The following is an 8237-nucleotide window of genomic DNA, read 5'->3' as shown; positions in this document are numbered from 1 at the left end:
AATTATTCATAAAAGTTACAAAGTTTTGTAACTTTTAAGTTAGTGTAAAATTGATTCGTCCCGATATATATTTCTTTTGAATGTGAGTTATAAAAGCTTACATCTAAAAGTATTGACTATTGAAGAAAGGCCCTGATTCAACCAGTCCATCTTTTATTCTTGAGTTATGAAAAAAACAAAAAGCATCAAATTTACTAGGAATATGAATAATTTAGTTGGTAACGGTATTACTCCTGACGACGGATAGTCAACTTGTTCGAAACGTCGAGCCACTCCCGCCACTCATCCTCTCCAAGCGCTATAGTTCTCCTTAGAACTATAAGCTAAGAAAGATAACCAACAGTCTTTTTCAAGACTACACAAACAGTCCTTTTCAGGACTACACACCCCCAAGAAAGATTACCGAGAGTCCTTTTCAGGACTCCTCAATCCTCTCTCTCTCACATGGTGCACCCGTAAGCCTACTGTATAAGTATTACTAAAGTTAGCTGATATCAGTTTAATACAGTATATTGTGTTTCACAAATGTATTCATGGTTATAAATGAGCGTAACATGACTGTAATGTGTGAACATGTAATACTTAAGGTATATTAGAATACTTAAAAAGTAAGTACCGGTATGTTGATATAATATGCCTGGAGACCCACCAAATTTTCATTCATGATGAATTTATGGATAGTTATAGATCATGCAAGCTTTTGAGAGATTTTTTTTCTTCAAGTGTGTAACATCTTGCATATCTATTCTCTATAGATACAAAAGTGGTTGGTATCAATACCCAAATCATGCCGACGAGACCGACAGCTGACCGACCTCAGACCGATAAAGGGAATATTACCCTGAATGCCCAAGTATTGGTCGGTTTGGGGTCGGTGTAGAGCCGGTTTGGCGATGTTTAAATCAAAGTAGTTTGCATTAGATACACAGTTCGTAGATACAATCTGCGCGCATGCGTAGGCTGGACACATGCTCATCAAAGTTGTGTAATTAATTCATTCATGCACTGACTGGACATTCAATGATGCACAGGTAGAATAGTATTCTTCACAAGGGGGTAAACAAGGGGTCAAATAAAGGTTCCTCATGACGAAGCACATCCATGACTTGGGCAGTAATTATTCTAAAATGCACAAAGTTTAGAGTTCTCAATATGTAACAGATCTGTGAACAATTTGGGTTATTTGAACCTTGTGCTAACTACAGACTGGTTTATTGAGTTGCCTGATGGGGGTCTTCAGACTTTGCTCACAACTCTGAAGATATTTCGTTAACTAGTTCATTGAAACAAATATACTTGTAACCGTCCAATGCTATGTATGTGTTTAATTGATTGACACGATTCGGGGTTAAATTTAGATGGATAATATAAGGTTATGGGACGGCATGACAACTTTTGCTCTTTTCTTTTCATCTAAGTTTATTTTCTCTTTCTCATTACTTTTGTTTTGTATTATTTGATGATAGGTTTGCTAATCGTGGTCTATATGTAAAGATCATGCAGAGTATTGTACAGTTTATTCACATATTACATGATAATTGATATGAAGAAGAAAATAAAATTGGTTTTTGTAATGATCAAACACAAATGCACACCGCTTGATTGTTATCATTTATAATATGATAGATGTACATGTACACTGTTATGTTATGACAAAAGTCCACTGCATGTCCTAGTCCAGGGCCCCATTTCACAAAACTTGTCATCAGTGACAAATGACAGTTTTAGTTATAAGCTAGTGAAATCCTTGCTTCTGATTGGTTATCAGCAGGTTTGTCACTGAATTTGTCACTTGTCATTGAAAAAGGTTTTGTGAAACGGGTCCCAGTATTCGTTCCATCAGTCGACCAAAGCTAGGCAAGAGTTGATTGCATTTCTTGTAACAGATGTGTTTGACCAAAATTGTTTTGTAGTTTTCTTAAACAAGAATAATTCTTGTTCATCTAAATTCTTCCTCAAGTCAGCATAACAGGAGTTGAAAAGACGAATCAAATTACTACTTCCCTCGGGCATTCAGCTCCATTGCATAGAAAACAAATCACATATTAAAACATTACATGTACATTAAATAAAAACACATGTCATGTGTGTCATAAAGGAAGTAAATTGAACTTAGTTGCAAGTCGATTTTTGAAATAATCAATTTGAAATGAACTCTGAGAAAAATATAATGTTGATGATAATTTGACAAAATATGTCTCGAGTCTACAGTGCAAATGTTGCTAACATGAAAGATTTTCGTCTACCCTGGCGCAGTAATACCTAAAATATTAGATCAGTTTTTCTCCCGTAAAGTTTGCACTTTAAATATCATGTTAACATATCATATGCTTTGAAATGAAAACATTTTGTGATATCATTTTGTGTTATCATCTTGCGAAAAAATGCAATTGCACAGCTTCGTATCATAATGATAATCAATATATAAACTGTCCCGTAACATAATTTTAAAAGCAAAATGATGTATGTATGGATACCAAGCCATATCTCTCTACTAACGGCCTCCAGTATGATGAACTATATTTATATCTATGCAAATATAGAAACAGTTGTTCATGAATTTGTTACCTTTCCTGATATCATTGCAATGACCCGTACTCGGATAATGAACTCGTGTGCTGCACGCACCCCTGGACGCACCCACTTTTCACACTTCGTAACGAGTAAACATTAGAATGATACGCTTGAACACGAATCAGGGTCATAACCGATTTGGGAATCACAAAGATTATTCAATTGATCTGTATGAGACTCGTCCACTCCCCCCTTTCCCGCCATTTCTTTTCCTGGAGTATTGACCCTTGCGACAGTTTAATCACCTCCCCTGTTACTTTCTTTCTCTTTTTTTCTTTTTTAAAACCCCTTTTTCTGTCTCCTTTCTTTTGTTTTATTTCTGTCTCTTCCACTTTTTTTCTTTCTCTATTTCTTTGGTTTGCTTTTCCTTCTCTGCCCTTTATCCTTTTATCTCTCTCTCTCTCTCTCTCTGTGTCTCTTCCTCATTTTCTCCTTTTTCGGTTTTTATATATCTTTCTCTTTCTTTCTCCTTTTCTCTCTTTAAAACAATTGTTTCTCCCTTCCTCTGATAAGGTCATTACATGTGATTTTTTTCTTTCTCTAACTCCACTTTTTACCTTAACCTTTACCTTTAAACTTTTCTACCCTACAACGTCCACAATATTTTCCCAATAAAATAGTACAAACATGATTTATGTTGTTTTCACTTCAGTGTAATTATATTGATCAGCAGGTATACAATATCAGGGAAAATAGTAGATAAAGTAGTTTTAGTAGTACGGATAAATTAAGATTAACGGGCACAACAGCAGCCCCCAGTCCTAATCTCTCAACTCCAGTCTGAAATCCATGTCGGTATATGAACGATCACCTTTTTTGTCGTTAAATTTTGTACGAGAAACGCCCCCCCCCCCCCCCCGGCGCAAAAAAAGGAGCTGGCGGATAAGGGGAGAGAGGTACAAGAAAGAGATACTAAGAGTGACAAAAAATGAGAGACATAGAGAAGAATATAAAGAAAACGAACACAACTTGGGTTAACTATGACCGATACCCCCCCCCCCCGTAAAACCAAATTTAACAACTAGAAGGGGGGGGGGGGTGGGGTTAATAAAAAGTAAATTAACAAGGCCACCAATTAGGAGGTGGAAAATATTTCTATCGTCGTCCATTTCGTTACCCCTCTTTTACATAGCGATTTTTGCCATTTAATTAGGGGGGGGGGGGCACGCTCCCCCGTCCCATCTGTAGCTACGCCTCTGAACCAAGCACATCTATTAGGTGAGCAAGTTCAAATATGGGGGGGGGGGGGAGGTTTCGGGGTCCATCTGAATACTTATAGAGACAAGTACGGTATGTCTGTGAAGTGTCAATGACACCATTATTGGCCGTACACGCCCTCAGAGCGCAAACACATTAGCTATACAAATTAGCACCAAGAATGAAATTGTGATGCCAAATTATTTACAGCGGAGGCGATGAACTGCACGAGCGAGTTCAAGTCGGGACGTCGGCGATACAAATTTGTAGGCCAAGGTGCGATTCACCTATATATTTGCTTTTCCAATGTATTTACAGTACTTTATCGATCCGAACTCTTGTGAACTTTTTTTTCAAACCTATGTTAAAGGAAGAATTATACACATCGTTTGATAAATCTTCTGCTATTGCTTTCAAACTCGGGGAAAGGGCAAAATTGCAATTTATTATATAGTATTTCACCTTCCATTAGTACTGGAGAAAAATCTTTTTTTCAAATAGGCCCTACATGTATTGCTCTTTTCTGCTTTATTTACTTATGAGCTCCATTGAACTTGAGACGAACATTTACAGTAACATTGAAGTATTTAATGTCATGAAGGAGATCATTATCATGTTTTAAAAGGAAGATAGTTTTGGTTAAAATTATACTTGCTTTTTTTCAGTTTGCAATATGTAATGTTATTATGTTTGGACGATGCATGCTCACCTTTTCTTTTCACGATTTTCAGGCAAGTTCTGTTGATGTTCGTTAGCAACTATATTCAAATCAACGGCATTGGCGTATTCAGGGAGGAATATGCCCCCCCCCCCTTGAAAAACGCAATCTGGCATACTTATTAAGTACAGCACTAAAAATGCCCCCTATTTAAGCATCTGAACATTCATACCTTGCCGGGAATGAACGCACTGCTAACGTGTGACTTGTTTTATTTTTCTTGTCTATCATATTTGGTCAATATTCATTTAAAGCCCGGTGAACTTTTTCATTAAAGGCACACTGTCCTACTTGTAGCTACTTGCTCCCTCTATATAGAAAACTTCCACAATCGGTGCCTGTTGGTCCCTCATGATCCTCTTTTTCTTATGTTAAATGAGAGCTGAGTTAATGAGATAGCCACCTGTCACAGTGACCTGGCTGGCTCGCTGGGTGGTCTAATCCCCTCTAGCTGAAGTAGTAAAGCCTGCCTTTAAATAAAATTCTGATCAGAGCAACATGTCTGAAGACAATGAACTTTCATGCCAAGTCACGTGGTATCTGAAGCGTGCGAACATTGAAATGAAGCATCGTCATTTGTTTGCTTTACATTATTTTCCGTTCATGCCCTTGAACTTTTACCAATATAATACTACTAAGCAGGTGAACAACTAGAGCAAGGTTCGCGTTGGTACGAAAATTATGAATTCCTTTGTCTCATCATAACGCTATCTTCTTAATTACTTTTAGTTATTCATAAATATGGTTTTAGAAGGGTTGAATAAATAATTCGGACTATTTCATATTAATGAACTTTTTTCAAGCAGCTGGTTGGATATATTTCGAGGAACCATAATTATGGTGGTTTTATATTGCGAAATAGGAAATGGATCGCACAAAATAATGTCCCTTCAATAGAGACCGACATACATGAAGAGAGAAGGGAGAGAATAGAGGACGGTGGGAAGAAGGGGTGGGGGGGGGGGGATACCGACAGAGGTAAGAAGATAGAGAGCGAACACATACAGGAAGAGAGAGATAAAACAAAACATGAAAGAAGGGGGGGGGGGAAGAGAGAGATGGTAAATAGTAAAAGATAAATAGAGAGAAAGAAAGAATAATGTAGAGGAAAGATAAAGAAGAGTGATTTAGATTTTTTTAAAGGAAGACAGAGAGATAGAGAAAAAACGGGAGAGAGAGAGAAAGAGAGAGAGAGAGAGAGAGAAAGAGATGGTAAATAGAAAAAGAGAAAGAAAGAGAAGAAAGAAAATGATTAGTGATGCAGATAGAAAGGGAGAAAGAGAGATAGAGAAAAAGAGAGAGAAATATGTAGAGAGAGAGAGAGAGATAGAGAGAGAGAGAGAGAGAGATGGAGACGATAATTGACAATTGAGAATAGGAAACAATAATCAAGGAAATGAAGGAAACGCATCGAGGGATAGTACAACTTCCTTGCATCCATCAACACAACATTATGACAGGTTACGCAGTCACGATTCCAACATGACAAAGTTTGTTTTAGGCGATTGGGGTTCGGAAACTACTTGGTGACGACACACGAGCCAAAGAAACAAATCAAAGTTTCTCCTTTATTTGTTTTCTGTTCAATATCCTTCCATGAACTCGGATTTCTTTCTTTTTTCTTTTGCATCTCCTTAGCATACCCTACAGCTCATCTTAAGATTCGCCTACTAGAAACAAGAAGGAACCCCTAAGCCTTTTTGGCTTTCAACAAAGGCTTCGAAAGCTGCACGTTATGTTGATGAAAGTGGTAATACACATCTAATGGACATGACCTATATTTTTTCGTTGAATCTTATATACACTTATTCGGGAGGGGGAGGGGGGGGGGGGGGTCCAGGAGATTCAGCACAAACGAATGTCCCTACGAAATTGAATAGGTATGCACTTTTGCCAATGCAAAATAGTAATTTGCCGACAAAATATTCAAATGTGCCGGAGATTCATTTTTAGTGCCCATTTTCATTTTTTTGCTGCACTAATGAGTTTAAAGTTTAAAACGTCAATCAGTACCCGCATCCACCGGCACCCTCCCCCCCCCCCCCCCCCCAACACGCACCATCCTTTGGGATGGGAACATGATATCGTGGACTTTCAGGCAGGTTAATCCGTAAGGCCTGACGCAGGTAATGTTATTAGAATTGCCTCGCTCGACACAGGAGAACGGAATGATTGATTGGATGGATATATCTAAGTCTTTTCAGCGTCTAGGGTAATTCAGCGATAGAGATAAATATTTATAGTAAGCGCTTCTGGTCACTGCTGAATAATGATAGAAAATAGTCAATCTTTCTTTGACATTTATTTGTTGATTCTTTGCTAATCACTTCGTCATAAACTGTGAATGTCAACGGAGGAAAACGCTAAATCCACGAATAATCTGTCCACTGCCCTTCCGTTTCAGAAATTAATGATTATTATCGACCTACAGCGTAGATATCAATTCGTCTTTAAAGAACCAAGTGATGTCCTCATCTGACCCCCTCCTATCCCTTCCTCTTACCCTTCAATGACCCCCTTATTCTATAACAAAGACTCATGGAGAGTGACATTTAAAGTGATGAGGGGCATCTTATCTGTCCTGCCAGCTCTATTTACTATCACACACCAAGGGAGCTTCACGACCTGGCGGCAGTGTGGAGGGGGGAAGGTTACATGAGGTCAGTGGACGTACCCTTCCTGATGACGGTTCACACTGCTGCCACCAGTGTAATTTTCAATCCGTCGCGCGCATTTATGTATTCGTCGCGATGCGCGCACTTGCTCATTCAACACACCCTAACAGGCATTGCACCGCTGCGCGCATTTGCATCAATTGGAGCGGTGAACAGACGCATTCAACTCAAGGAGGCTCGAAGACTAACGAATAGATAACGGCGGGAGTGGGGACGTGCCTCCCCCAACTGGATGACATTAAGTTGGCAGGAAACGGCAGGCTCATCCTCTGTTCCTCTGGGAACCGATGAGATAGGGGACTGTCAGGACCCCTTACAGGATATCATCTTCACGATCTTGTCCGGGCATGAACCTTGTTAAACTCTGGTCTCAAGTTTTAAAAAAATCTTCTTGCTCATAGCCATGTTATAGAATCCAATCTATGGATGCAAAATAAATGGATCAAATTCTTTATCATTATGTGAGTAGAATGTGGAATCTGATTTTGGGGGTAAACTTCATGATTTGCATGCTTACGAGCAGTAGTTATCCATTAGTTGGTAAACACACTTTCTTACAATAATGTGGATTACCTTTGTCAAAAATAATTTGTTGGAAGGAAGTGATGACAAGAATTGAATTGATCGATTTTTAGCCACAACTGAAGACTCGTTTTCCCAGTATCATTTAGACAGTGCTATAAATTGTGAAATTCTTACCCTATATGTCACAGGACTGTGGATATGTCACAGGACTGTGGATCACAAGGTCCGCGGTTCGAGTCCCGCCGCGGCACTGATGTCCTTGATATAATATATATAATATTTTATCCAACTTCTTTGCCCAACTAGTGTCTAATATGCTACAAATTATGGTGAGAATTGGGTGAATTTCTGATTGGGTAAAGTTTTGTTTGTTAAAAGTTGGGTATTTTCTTTTTATCCAAAACTGGGTAAATCATGCAAAATCTTTAATTTACCGAACAGTTGGTTGGGAAAAATTGGGCGAGTTTTTGCTCAATATTTTTTTAGAGTGTACCTTTAAAACTTTTAAAATCATCTACAAGGTTAAAACGAGCAGCTATTGAGTATGG

This window comes from Strongylocentrotus purpuratus, unplaced genomic scaffold, assembly GCF_000002235.5.
Source record: "Strongylocentrotus purpuratus isolate Spur 01 unplaced genomic scaffold, Spur_5.0 spur5_scaffold_21, whole genome shotgun sequence".
NCBI lineage: Eukaryota > Metazoa > Echinodermata > Echinoidea > Camarodonta > Strongylocentrotidae > Strongylocentrotus > Strongylocentrotus purpuratus.
This window is presented reverse-complemented; position numbering follows the sequence as displayed.